Source organism: Triturus cristatus, chromosome 1_1 (genome assembly GCF_964204655.1).
Source record: "Triturus cristatus chromosome 1_1, aTriCri1.1, whole genome shotgun sequence".
In the NCBI taxonomy this organism is placed as follows: Eukaryota; Metazoa; Chordata; class Amphibia; order Caudata; family Salamandridae; genus Triturus; species Triturus cristatus.
Genome location: NC_140579.1, coordinates 950,951,751 through 950,964,269, shown reverse-complemented (window position 1 = coordinate 950,964,269; position 12,519 = coordinate 950,951,751).

The window sequence follows — 12,519 nt, the reverse complement described above, 5'->3', positions numbered from 1 at the left end:
GAGGGTCAGAACATAGTGGAACACATCTCGTGGGGTGGTCTGGGGTGCCGCCTCCCACCCTTCCTTAACCAAGCTGAGGGGACCCCGGACGGGGTGTCCATAGAGCAACTCAAACGGGCTGAACCCTGGGGACTTCTGGGGGACCTCTCGGTAAGCGAACAAGAGGCAGGGGAGCAGGACGTCCCACTTACGCCGGAGGGGCTCTTCTAGGCCGGTGATCATCCCTTTCAGAGTCCGGTTAAACCTCTCTACTAGGCCGTTCCCCTGGGGATGGTACGGGGTAGTGAATTTGTAGGACACTCCACATTGTTGCCACAGGGACGTCATGTACCTCTAGATAAAATTAGGTCCGCGATCGCTCACGACCTCGCGGGGGAACCCTACCCGGGAAAAGATCCCCATCAGGGCCCGGCCCACTACGGGGGCCGTGACGGTGCGTAGGGGGATCGCCTCAGGGTATCGGGTGGCGTGATCCACCAGGACCAGGATGAAACGGTGACCTTGGGAGGTGGGGGGGTCCAGGGGCCCCACGATGTCGATCCCGACTCGTTCAAAGGGGGTACTGACGACCGGGAAGGGTTGGAGGGGAGCCTTGCGCTTCCCCCCACTCTTCCCGCTAGCTTGGCACGTGGGACAGGACTTGCAGTGGGCTTCTACGGCTGCTCTCATCTTAGGCCAGTAAAAATGGGTCACGAGACGGCTGTAGGTCTTGTCTTGACCCAGGTGGCCGGCAAGTGGGACGTCGTGGGCTAAGCCCAGGAGGAAGTCTCGGAAGCGGAGGGGTACCACCAGCACCCGTCCGGATCCCAGCTCCACCGACTTCTGCTCACTATACAAAATGCTATTTTCCCAATAAATTCGGTGCGTGCCAGTTTGGTCGCCTGCGGCTTGGCCCTCGGCCTGGCGCCGCAGTCCAATCAGGGAAGGACAGGTGGCTTGCTCCCGGCAAAACTCCTCCCGGGTGGGTCCACCCTCGTGGCGCCATTGGGCCAACTCGGGTAGATCGCCTAACTCAGGGACTGGGGTGGTGTCGGACAGGGAGGGCTCGTCGCTGGCGACGGGGCCCTCCGATGGGGGGACGGGAGGACCCTCGGGGGTTACTGCTCTGACTTCTTCGGTCGGGGCGTCTTCGACTTCTCCCAGGGGGGTGAGTCGGGCTGACATAGATCGGGTGGTGGCGCACACCCACTCAGGGAGCCCCATCATCCCTAGGTGGGCCTTGCGTTCGACGTGCTTCCAGGGCGTACTCTCCAGGTCGTTCCCTAGGAGGCAGTCGACCGGCTGGGAGGTTCTTACGGCCACCCTCAGTTTACCTATTACTCCACCCCACTCAAACGGCACCAGAGCTACCTGACACATACTCTCTCTATTATCGGCGGAAATGACTGGGCAAAAGACGTTGGGGAGGATCTGCTCCTCGGGGACTAAGTGCCTGAGGACACCGGTGATGCTGGCCCCGGTGTCCCGCAGGGCCTCTATTTGGTGGCCATTGATCTTAACGAGCTGCCCGTATTTCTTCGTGTTGGAGGGCAGGAGGCTACCAGGGACCATCTCTCTATCTCCCAGGGATACTAGGGCCATGGCTGCGGGTTCCCATTCCCCGGCTTCCTCAACCTCCTCCCCCAGAGCTACGTTGGCTATCTGTCTTGCAGGGGTGTTTTGGGTGGCCATGGGGCACTCTGGGTCATTGGCGTAGTGCCCGGGCTTCTGGCAACGGAAACAAGTGACGCTTACCCGGTGTCCCCGTCTCCCGGGGGGTCCGGTTACTGGTGGGGGGGGCGCTGGGAAAGGTGGAGATTGGGTCTTCGGAGGACTAGGCTGGGACTCTCTCTGGCCTCCCTGGTTCCCCCCTCCTCTCTGGCGGGGTGGTCCCTGACTGGCTCGGGGGTATTCTCCTACCATGCCCCGGGTGACCCGGGTGTTGGTCCAGCGGTCTGCTTCCACCGCCAGCTTCCTGGGATCGGTGAGTTTGCTGTCGAGCAGATGCTGGCGTAGTTCCACAAAGCAGTTCGCAGCCAGGTGTTCCCACAATAGGAGGTCGGTGAGTTCCTCAAGAGTGGTGACTTTGCTGCCCTTGACCCACCCATCGAAGGCCCGACTAAAAAAGTTTACATATTCTACCCAGGTGGTGCCCGGGATTTTCCTGCAGTCCCGGAATCGTTGACGGTACATCTCGGGGGTGAGACCGTACCTTGTGAGTAGAGCCTCTTTCATGTGGCTGTAGGAGGTCTGCAGAGAGAGGGGTAGGTCGAGCAGGGTGTCTCTTCCTTCGCTCAGAAATCGCCCCCACAACCCTGCCCCCCAGTCCTTCTGCGGGACCCGATGGGAGGTCATGGCGACCTCGTAGGCCCTGAACCATTGCTGAATGTCATCGTTTTTATAATATTCCTTGACCACATCTTTGGGGATGTGGACCTTCTGCTCCGCTGGGGAGGTCGCCTCTCGGTTTCCCGGGGGCCTCCCTTCCTCACTTCTGGCCTTGAGTTCGATTTCCTTCAAGCTGCGTTCGTGCTCCAGTTGGAGCTTCCTTCCTTCGTGTTCCCGTTGGAGCTTCTTCTCTTCTAGCTCGCCTTGCACGCGCATTTGCTCTACTGCTAGCTTTTTCTCTGCTAACTTTAATTCGCCTTCGATTTTGAGCTTAGCTAACTCGAGTTCGTGATTGCGGCTTCTCTCTCTGTCCGCGAGTTCCTCCGGGGATAGGCCCCCTTCTGGTACGATGTTTCGCACCTGATTGTTGCTGCTTTCGCCTTGGGGAGGTTCGGCCTCGTCGGGGCGCTCCCCCGTGTTTTCCGGGCGGGAGGCCCCGGTATCCACCCAGGCTTTCAGTGCTTTCTGCAAATCTTCCTTGGTGTTGAGACCGGTGGTAGCGATTCTAAGTTCTTTGCAGAATTGCTTTAGTTCTTTGTGTGTGTATTCTTCTAGTTGTTCCACCTGGAACACCCTGTTGGCGTTTATTTCTGCGGGGATCACGGTGTTTCCTTCTGCCATCTTTGTTGGTAGTGCGTCCGTCGTTCACAGTACGATCTCTCGGTGATGGGCCCGAATCCCGTCGCTTGCCACCAATGTTAGACGGCGACCTCAGAGGAGCCCGGGAAGGGAGTCCTGACTACCCTGAGACCCACCCTCAAGTATCGTAGCCGGGCACTGGCGGGAGACTCCTCAGGAGGAGAAGTCTCGTAGCGAGGATCGTACTTCGGGCACCACACGACACAGAAACAACACACCGTGCGTTCTCAGGAACCAATCTTTATCAAATAGGTTAGCACTGCAAATATGTACAAGGAGAGCGCGGGCTCAATGAGTCTCGGAAGGGATAGGGGGTAGCGGGACAGTCTTTGGCACAAAAGTTCAAGGTAAGGATGTACCCGGCGCACAGCTCACAATCCTCGAGCTGGGGGGTAGGCTGGTTGTCGTGGGGTCCGGCGGGACCAGTGGAGTCTGTGGAAGCCGCGAGTCACTCAGCGGGCTCAGGTACAAGTTCGGAGGTCTTACGGTCTTCAGGGAGCCGCGAGTCACTCAGCAGGGCTCAGGTACAAGTTCGGAGGTCTTACGATCTTCGGGGAGCCGCGAGTCACTCAGCAGGGCTCAGGTACAAGTTCGGAGGTCTTACAATCTTCAGGGAGCCGCGAGTCACTCAGCAGGGCTCAGGTACAAGTTCGGAGGTCTTACGATCTTCGGGGAGCCGCGAGTCACTCAGCAGGGCTCAGGTAGTTCTAAGTTCCAGGAGCCGCGACCGCGTCAGCAGGCTCTCGTTGTTCCAGCGTCGAATCTGCCGGACAGTCCCAGAGCACCCCTGGTTATAGGTCGACCCCTCTTTGATGTCCGGAGTCTGTGCAGGCAGGGGTCTTGTCACCTGGGGGTCGCTTGTCGGGGGTTTCCTGCCATTGTCTTTTGATCCTTTCAGGGCCGGGTCGGGAGGAGTCCCAGACACCCAGCAGGCGTGGAGCCAGCCTTCAGGGAGGCCGGAGGGCCGATCGAAACCCATCGTCCCAGGGGAGTTCAGAGGTGCGATAGAAACTGCTCCTCCCTCTCTCACCCCTGGAAGCGTGATGTCCTCCAGCCGGAGTGGCGCCTCTAGGCCCGGGTCGCGCTGGGGCCGGGCGGCCATCTTGGTGCATGAAGTGGGCACGCGGGCCCGGGGTGGCCGAAAGGAGAGAGGCCATGGACGAGGGTGTCCGGGTTGAGTGCGTGTGTTCTGGTGGAAAGGCTTGGTGAGGCCGGGGGATTGGGGCTGCCGGCACCAGGTTAGGTGGTGTGGGGACCAGTAGAGCCATGTTACGAGGCCGGGTCCAACACGGTGTGACCCCGGGGGCAGCTGCTTTTGGGACCAGGACCACGGGGCTGGCCCAGGGGCTGTCTGAGGGTTCGATCACGCCTAGGGTCAACATTTTCGAGACTTCGGCTTGGATACAGGACCGGACCCGATCAGGGACCCGGTAGGCCCGGTGTCTCACTGGCGGGCTGTCCCCGGTATCCACATCGTGGACACACCAGTCGGTGACCTTAGGGACCAGGGAGAAGAGGTCCGAAAACTGCCCTAGGAGCTGGCAGCAATCCTCACGTTGCTGGGGAGTGAGAGACGGGGAGAGGTTCACTCCCTCTACGGAGCCGTCCTTCTCTTTGGTGCACAGGAGATCAGGGAGAGGATCTGACTCCTCCTCGGACCCGTCATCAGTGGCCAGTAGGAGGCTCAGCTCCGTCCGCACAAAGTGGGGCTTGAGGCGGTTCACGTGGAGGACCCGGAGGGAGTCCCGGGGGGACTGGACGTCCACCAAGTACGTGACCTGGCTCTTCCGCTCAACCACTTTTAAGGGCTCGGTCCATTTATCCTGGAGGGCGCAGGGTTTCACGGGGGCCATGACCCATACCTGCTGGCCCGGCTGAAACTCGACCAGAGTGGCGTTCTGGTCGTACCAGCGCTTCATCTCCTCCTGACTCGCCTCCAGGTTGGCCTCGGCCATCTCTCGGAACCTCCTAGTCTGATTTCGGAGGGTCAGGACGTAACGGAACACATCTCGGGGGGGGCCTCGGGGCACTGCCTCCCAGCCTTCCTTGACCAGGCTGAGGGGCCCCCTGACGGGGTGCCCGTAGAGTAACTCAAAGGGGCTGAGCCCCAAGGATTTCTGGGGAACTTCTCGGTATGCGAATAGGAGGCAGGGGAGCAGGATGTCCCACTTACGCCGGAGGGGCTCTTCCAGGCCCACGATCATCCCCTTCAGAGTCCGGTTAAACCGTTCTACCAGGCCGTTTCCTTGGGGGTGGTGAACTTATAGGACACCCCGCATTGTTGCCATAAGGACTTCATGTATCGGGACATAAAGTTGGTACCGCGATCGCTCACGACCTCGCGGGGAAAACCCATGCGGGAGTAGAGCCCCATCAACGCCCACCACGGGGGCTGTGACGGTGCGCAGGGGGATGGCCTCAGGGTAACGGGTGGCATGGTCCACCAGGACGAGGATGAACCGGTGCCCTTGGGAAGTTGGGGGGTCCAGAGGTCCTACAATGTTGATCCCGACCCGCTCAAAAGGGGTACTGACAACAGGGAAGGGTTGGAGGGGAGCCTTGCGCTTTCCTCCGCTCTTCCCACTGGCCTGGCACGTGGGGCAGGACTTGCAGTGGGCTTCTACGTCTGCTTTCATTCTGGGCCAGTAGAAGTGAGTCACGAGGCGACTGCACGTTTTGTCCTGGCCCAAGGGGCCTGCGAGGGGGACGTCGTGGGCCAAACCCAGGAGGAGGTTTCGGAAGCGTAGGGGTACCACCAGCACCCGGCCGGATCCTAGCTCCACCGACTTCTGTTCGCTGTACAAAAGGTCATTCTCCCAATACACCCGGTGCGTCCCCGTCTGGTCGCCGGCGGCCTGGGCCTCTGCCTGTTGCCGGGGCCCGACCAGGGAAGGACAGGTAGCCTGCTCTCGGCAGAACTCCACTCGGGAGGGGCCCCCTTCGTGGTGCCACTGGGCTAATTCGGGCAGATCGCCTAACTCGGTGACTTGGGGGGAGTCGGAAGGCGGGGGTTCGTCACTGGCGATCGCCTATTTTCAGGGGTCGGGGCGTCGTCGACTTCCCTCAGGGGGGTCAGTCGAGCCGCCATGGATCGAGTGGTGGCGCACACCCACTCAGGGAGGCCCATCATCCCTAGGTGGGTCTTGCGCTCGACTTGTCTCCAGGGGGAACTTTCCAGGTCGTTCCCCAGGAGACAGTCGACGGGCTGGGAGGTTCTTACCGCGACCTTCAGTTTACCGACCACCCCTCCCCACTCAAAGGGCACCAGGGCTACCTTACATAGGCTTTCTGTGTTGTCGGCTGAAATGACAGGGCAAAATACGTTGGGGAGGACCTGGTCTTCGTGGACTAAATGGCTGAGGACACCGGTGATGCTGGCCCCGGTGTCACGGAGGGCTTCTATTTGGTGGCCATTGATCGTTACGAGCTGCCCATATTTCTTTGTGTTAGGGGGCAGGAGGCTCCCGGGGACCATCTCTCTATCCCCTAAGGATACTAGGGCCATAGCGGCGGGTTCCCACTCCTCGGCCTCCTCAACCTCCTCCCCCAGTGCTACATTGGCTATCTGTCTAGCGGGTGGTGCTGCCTGGGTGGTGCGTGGGGCCATGGGGCATTCAGGGTCGTTTGCGTAATGCCCGGGCTTCTGGCAACGAAAACAAGCGATGGTTACCCGGTGCCCCTGTCTCAGGGGGGGCCGGATACAGCTGGTGGGGGTGCCGGGAAAGGTGGAGGTTGGGACTTCGGGGGACTAGCCTGGGACTCTCTCTGCCCTCCCTGGTTTCCCCCCCTCTCTGGCGGGGTGGTCCCTGACTAGCTCGGGGGTATTCTCCTACAGGGCCCCGGGAGACCCGGGTGTTGGTCCAGCGATCCGCCTCGACAGCCAGCTTTCTTGGGTCCGTGAGCTTGCTGTCGAGCAGATGCTGGCGTAGTTCCACAAAGCAGTTCGCAGCCAGGTGTTCCCACAACATAAGGTCGGTTAGTTCTTCCAGGGTGGTTACCTTGCTGCCCTTGATCCACCCATCGAAGGCGCGGCTGAAGAAATTCACATTTTCCACCCAGGTGGTACCCGGGATCTTCCGGCAGTTCCGGAACCGCTGGCGGTACATCTCCGGGGTGAGGCCGTACCTCGTGAGGAGGGCCGCTTTCATGTGGTCATAAGAGGTCTGCATGGAGGTGGGTAGGTCGAGCAGGGTGTCTCTCCCTTCGCTCAGGAATCGTCCCCGACTATTTCACGTTAACAGACATTGCTGCCAGTTCATGAACAGGAGATCTGAGTTGGGTCGGGGGAGGCAAGATGGCGTCTGTGTGAGAGGTCGCTGCAGAGCCTGCTCCTGAGACCTGGGACCTTGTAAGATGCCTAATATAGTACTACGCTGGTTGTCAACCTCAAAATTTAGTCTTTAATCTTCTATCGTCAACTCTAACTTCAACTGCCGGACCCTAAGACTCTTCAGATGGTGATTACGCTCAGTGTTTGCCAGGAGGACTGTGGCGCGGCAAGAAAAGTGAAAAGTGAAATGTAAGCGGACACCATTGCTTTTGCGGCACTCTTCTATCGTGTTTGATTGCGGCAGTAACTGTTGCAACATGAGCTTTGTGCAATAGACTTTTTGCTCTGGGAAAGAAGTTAAGGCCTGCCACGTAAGGGGAAAAAAAAAAAAAAAAGACGCGATCACGCGGCTTGTGCGGTAAACATTTTCTAACTTTCTTACTATCGGTGTGAGAAGTTGGCCTGGTATATGATGCTCACTAGTTAAAGTGATCACCTTGTACCATGCCAAGCAACCCTTATGGTGTGGTTGTAAGTCAACCTTTTCGGACTAGCTGCCCTAGTGGTAGCGTAGGCTAAGCAGTCTTTGAGGCTAAACTCGTGATGCGTGTTAAGCCAGCTGTTTTACCAAATGCAACCCCCTTTTATACCAATGAAAGGACACCACACAGATATATATTCAAAATATATATGTATTTATTTCTCAAAGTAACCCCTAGTCTCTTTATGAGCACAGGAGCACAAATCGTCAAACAAGATTATCACAGAATACACAGAAGTTGCACGTTATATGGATAGGCCCTGGTGGCCACTCAAACCATATACTAAAATAGTGGTATAAGTACCACGAACAGAAAAGGGAAAAGGCCTAGGGCCTCTAGAATCGCTGGGCCTACAAGGAGCTAACGTCAGTTAGTGACCAGGAGGTCCACGGGTGGCGTGTGCAGAGCAAATAGTCACACGCGTGCTCCCATAGGTTTCAATGGGTGCGTAAAAAGTACAAAGTTACTGCAAAGAGGATCTTCCGGATGGACTAGGAACTCAAGATTTGGAACACAGGCACTAGAGATGTAATACTACACTTGGGCACAGGTGTGCCAGCTTTACCTCACCCACAGGAAGCGGGTGCATAGGCCTCGAAGTGCGTCGGGTTTCTTCTATCTGTTCCGTGGAGCTTGAAGACAAAGATGCTGCAGGCGGTCGGTCCGGGAGAGATGCAGTGGATCCAAGAGTGGATCGGAGATGTTGAAGACCTGTAAGCAGAGGGGACAGTGTTCACAGTCACTAGCCAGTGACCAGCGTGGCACCAGGTGGGTACCAGGCAATGTCGGGTGCAAACAGGTGATGAGGGGTAGCTTGTCTCCGCAGCCACGTGGTCCCTGAAGGTCGACGACGTCCAGGAGTCGGCTCACGAGCTGTCCCACGCAGGCTCTCGCTGTCGGCGGTGTCGGCGACTTGATCGAAGCAAACAAGCCTTGGCAAAAGCAATTGTAGGAGGATTCGGAAATCAGCTGTTGGTTCTGACCAGCAAGGTCAGAGGGATTGCTCCTTTGGAGGGGAGCAAGGGCCAGTCTGGAGCAACCAGACCAGCAGTGTATTTTGTAGAGTTCGTCGCCAAGATGGCCACTAGCCAGCGGGCCAGCAACCGGTTAGGCACGTCGAGTGGCAAAATGCAGAAGGGCCCCACGCAGATCGTGGAGATGCTGGAGGGCTCACCTTTGGTGCAGATGCTGCTCGGGGGTTGGGCTTCTCAGATCCCAAAGCACAACTTGGAGGGAGCCTCGGTTGTTGCACTTGTCAGCTTGTCGTAGTCGTTCCAAGATGGCTGGCTCCACGTGTCTCGGTGCCTCCACGGGTCTCCTCTTTTCAGGGACTGTGGATCGGGCGGTGAGAGGTCTGGAGGTCCAGGTCTTGTCAGTCTCTGGGCTCGGGCTCCGGCGGGAGGCGGCGGCAAAGCAGACGGTGATTCGCTGGATGGTGCTTGCGTTAGCAAGGTGGTCACTCCCTGACCACAGGGGAGATTTTCTTCAGTCTTCTGTGCAGCAGAATGTCGAAGTTCCCGTCTTCTTCTTAGTTTCAAGTTGATTCCAGGATGTCTGAAGTCTTAGGACACAGCTCCTACCTTTAAGCGGATTCTAGGGGCCGGACTACCTGCTAGGTCCCTCCCTAAGGGTGGGACCAGGAAGGGGGGTGGTTACACCCCCAATCCTTTGTCCAGCTCGCCCCAGGCCCGGGACTGGTGTGCCCCAGGACCGGTTTGAACTGGCATATGCACCGAGGCTCCTTGTGAGCCACAGGCATGTCTGGTTTCTTTCAAGCCCTACCTGACCAATACACAAAATCCTGTCTGGGGTGGTGCACGCACCTCCCCTGGCAGGAAACCCTTTGTCCACACCTCCCAAGCTGGAAGGACTCCCAGCAGCAGGAGGGCAGACTTGTGTCTGTGGTGGCAGCATCCATTTTGTGGAGCTGAGGCTATGTCTGATTTTACCCGGGTTTCAGGTACTGTACATATCGTGTCCCTCTAGAAGGGTGGAATGCTAACCCCGTCGCCAGAATTGGCGAGGGGTTAGTATTCCAATTCGTATGACACCTTACTCGACATGTTTTGATAAAGCCAAACCAAAGATAGCATTTAACCGCGAGGTTCATAATGCACTTAAGAGTATATGGTATGACGATATCTGGAAACAGTAGAAGGAAGTTGTTCCGACCACTGCAGACAGGCTCAGCTCATGCCAGAGCACCATCTCACATGGAACCAAGCACTCTGCCTTCAGGATTGTTAAGGCCTGCCATAGGAGTGACTTATAGGTTACCAGGTGTCCCATTTAAGGTTAGGTATAGGTATACTACACCTAAGTAAGAGGTGATTACACCAACTTACCCCAGCTGAGTGATCAGCCAGTTGTGTCAGATTGTTAGGCCAAGCCTGGGGTGGCATAATACATGCTGCAGCCCTTGGCAGGCCTTGGGTACACCAATGCCCTGGGTACCTAGTGTACACTGGTACAGGGGCTGACAGGGTGATCCACTTCCAATTGGTTATGCACCTAGGGTGCATAGTTGTAATTTAGTAGAGAGAACAGCAGGCTGGGGGTCTGATTGGCAGGCCCACAGCCTCAATATGTCAAAAACCAGTGAAGCAAAAAGCAAAAATTTGGGGTGACCATAGGATAGCAGACCCTACTCTCCTACACAACCCCCCCCCCAAACGCTGGGACATTAAACTAGCCTTGACCAGTCTCGTCTTCATGTCCTAAGTGGAAGTACCTGGAGAGACCATCTGCATTCCCATGGTCAGTACCTGGCCGGTGCTCCACTGTAAAGTCCATCCCCTGTAGGGAAATGGACCACCTAAGCAGTTTGGGATTTTCACCCTTCATCTGATTTAGCCACAAGAGGGGCTTATGGTCGGTCTGAATCTTGAAGTGAGTGCCAAACAAGTATGGCCTCAGCTTCTTCAGGGCCCACACCACAGCAAAGGCCTCCCTCTCAATAGCTGACCAATTCTTCTCTCTGGGGGTCAACCTTCTGCTAATAAAAGCAATGGGTTGGTCTTGACCATCTACATTAAGTTGTGACAGCACAGCTCCCACACCCAACTCAGAAGCATCTGTTTGGACAATAAACTCTTTGGAGTAGTCAGGACTTTTCAGGATAGGTGCAGAGCACATGGCCTCCTTCAGGTCATCAAATGCCTTTTGACAGCTTACTGTCCACTGAACCTTTTTGGGCATCTTCTTGGATGTCAGATCATTAAGAGGGGTCACAATGGACCCATAGTTCTTAACAAACTTCCTGTAGTACCCAGTCAAGCCCAAGAAAGCTCGAACTTGAGTCTGGGTGGTTGGAGGGGACCAGTCCTTGATGGATTGTATCTTACTCTCCAGTGGTTGAACTTGGCCTCCACCTACAAGGTGGCCCAAATACACAACCTTACTCTGCCCTATCTGGCACTTAGTAGCCTTGATAGTGAGGCCTGCCCTCTGCAGGGCCTCAAGAGCCTTCTTCAGGTGGATCAGGTGATCCTCCCAGGTGGAGCTAAAGACAGCAATGTCATCAAGATATGCTGCACAAAAGTCATCCAACCCAGTAAGGACTTGGTTCACCAGCCTTTGGAAGGTGGCAGGTGCATTCTTCAGACCAAAGGGCATCACCACAAACTGATAATGCCCACCTGGGGTTGAGAATGCTGTTTTGGCCTTAGACTCCTCAGCTAATCTGATTTGCCAATAGCCAGCTGTTAAGTCAAATGTGCTCAAAAACTTTGCAGAAGCTAGTTTGTCTATGAGCTCATCTGCCCTTGGAATAGGGTGTGCATCTGTCCTGGTGACAGCATTGAGTCCTCTGTAATCCACACAGAACCTCATCTCTCTCTTGCCATCTTTGGTGTGAGGTTTGGGGACCAGAACCACTGGGCTAGCCCAGGGGCTCTCTGAGGGTTCAATGACACCTAATTCCAGCATTTTATGTACCTCAGCCTTTATACAGTCCCTGACGTGGTCAGGTTGTCTGTAAAGTTTGTTCTTTACAGGCAGACTGTCACCAGTGTCCACAACATGGGTACACCAGTCAGTTTGACTAGGTATCAAGGAAAACATATGTGAAAATGATTGTAGAACCTGTCTACATTCAGTCTGCTGATGGGCAGTGAGGTTGCCTCCAAGGGTCACTCCTTCAACTGAGCCATCTTCAGGGTTCTGAGACAACAGGTCTGGGAGAGGGTCACTCTCTTCCTCCTGTCCCTCATCTGTAGCCATGAGCAAGCCCATGTCTGCCCTGTCAACATATGCTTTAAGCCTGTTAACATGGAGTACCCTGTGGGGACTCCTGGGAGTTCCTAGGTCTACCAAGTAGGTGACCTCTCCCTTTTTTTCCAGGATTGTATGGGGTCCAGACCATTTGTCTTGGAGTGCTGCTGGGGCCACTGGCTCCAACACCCATACCTTCTGTCCTGGCTGAAACTCAACCAAGACAGCCTTTTGGTCATGCCAAGCTTTCTGTAAGGCCTGGCTTGCCTCAAGGTTTTTGGATGCCTTCTCCATATACTCAGCCATCCTGGAGCGGAGACCAAGTACATAGTCCACTATGTCTAGCTTAGGCTTTTTGAGAGGTAACTCCCATCCTTCCTTCACCAAACACAGTGGGCCTCTCACAGGGTGCCCAAACAACAATTCAAAGGGGCTGTAGCCAACTCCTTTTTGGGGGACCTCTCTGTAAGCAAACAGAAGGCAGGGTAG